Raw genomic sequence first — 2162 nt, forward strand, 5'->3', positions numbered from 1 at the left:
ACGGCCTACCTGAAGGAGATTAGGAATCTGGAGAACTGGTGCCAGAGGAACAACCTCCTTCTAAACGTCAGTAAGACAAAGGAGCTGATAGTGGACCCTGAAAAGGATAAACGGAAGCAAATGGAAGGAATATGGAAAAATGTTTTTCCTCTAAAAAAACTGTGGAACAAAACTGGGAACATTTTACATTTACAAAAATGATAAAAGTCTCTGCATAATCTCACTTACTGTGGGAATGTCAATTCAATTGTTTCAGTCCATCGAGGTTTCATCAGCTATGTGAGCAACATTTCACACACACAGGAAAAGATCTCAGCATGTTAACAAATACTGCAGCAGTAAGTCGCAGTATTTGGACAGAAATCAAGTTATTAAAAAAACAACAACTAAGGAGTGACAAGATTCAGATATTCAACAAAAAGGAAAGATCATTTCCATGAGAACATATATTTAAATATACTACAGCTGGAAACAGCTGGAAGAACACAAATGGTCAAAGAATACTGAAAAATAAATAACTCTGGTGACAATCTTATCGAATAAATGCTGAAGTTATTTTCCCATTTATCAGCACTGGTTCCTTGCAGCTTTACATTTCACTGAGGGAGGTTCAGTTTAAGGGAAAATCAATGAATTCTCTTCGACTAAACTTCAGAAAGAGAGTAAAATAAAAGTTGTCCCTCAGTCGTTCTTGTCTCTGCCTGCTGTAAATACACATAAACAGACACAGACGAAACCTGAAGCAGCTGAACTTCAAAGTTCACAGTTTGAGTACAGACTTGTTCTCCGGCAGCCGAGTGTCTTTAAAATGAGTCGTGTTAACACTGATGGTCTAATGCGGTGACACCTTGAGACATTTAAGGGATCAATAAATTTGAGTTCCACGTTAATTATAACATCAGAAGGACCAACATGAATTTCTTGTCCTCTGATTCGCTCCAGTCTTGACATGTGGATTCTGATTACCCAATAATTTCAACAGGCAGCCTGTACAGTTATTTTTCTGTCTTTGCTTTAAGGGATTTCTTTTTCTTTATGTGTACAATAAAAATACCCGTTACACTTTCTATCACATCGATAAAAAAAAACCTTCAGGTTCTGCAGAGATTTTATTTTGCACAAAGTAAATCTGATGCAAAAGAAACTTTTTATAAAATGTTTGACACGAGTGCCGTGCTCTGTCATCACAGCTCTAAAAGCCTTTGGCTGTGGTGTTACCGCTGCTGTGTTTAGCTTTGTGTACTTCATGTTGACAGATCTGAGCTCATAAACACTGAACAAAAATGACTTTTAATGAAGTTACAGCGCCACAAAAGAAGACTTCTGAGTTTAAACAAAGACCGGCACATGTGAGAAGTTCACCGCCCCACAGAGACCCCAACAGTTTTTCCATAGCATGTTCATTTCTGCAGTACAGTTTGAAATATTATTATTATTATTATTATTATTATTATTATTATTGGGACTGACTCTCTGTGGAGCCTCAAGTGGACATTGCTGGAACTGCAGGTTTAAAAAGCGCTTATTTATCTCATAATGTTGCACAAAATGCCACATTTTCAGCTTTTCAGTCAATACTTTTTTCTATTAACTCTTCTAAACATATTTTGGTTGTTAAGAGTGTAAAGGCTGAGAAAGTAAGATGAGGAGAAGCGTGTAAGAACCGATGAAGACGACTTAATGTCTTTAAATATCAGTGGCTGTGATCTAAATCTAAACACCTACATTCCTCTGTCACATTCTTTTAGCCTGAAATGTGACGACTTTTCATAACGTGATCCAACAAACACACACACAAAAATATGCATTACCAGTCAAAAGTACCACCTTTTCATTCAATGTTTTTGAATGAACATTGAGGGGTGTGCGTGACCCCTGCAAAAGGTTCATGTCTCTATATCAGATGTCCAGAGAGGTGCACAACAATAAGCTTAACAACAACTTTTATTTGTTACTGGGTGAGAATCAGGCTTGCGACTCCAAAGGTGTGCAGTCTTGCCACTACACTATCCAGCTGCGTAACGTGTTCGGTATAAGGCAGGTTATGATAATACCTTGATCAAATTCAGTGTTAAATCTGTTCTTAACGTAAGGTATATCACTGTGTTTGCCTCAAAAGTTGATTCTGTTCATCTGGACGTTTTCAGGGGGAGAAACGTTTC

Source organism: Haplochromis burtoni, unplaced genomic scaffold (assembly GCF_018398535.1).
Source record: "Haplochromis burtoni strain Fernald_Lab_line unplaced genomic scaffold, NCSU_Asbu1 Contig_588, whole genome shotgun sequence".
NCBI classification, from domain to species: domain Eukaryota; kingdom Metazoa; phylum Chordata; class Actinopteri; order Cichliformes; family Cichlidae; genus Haplochromis; species Haplochromis burtoni.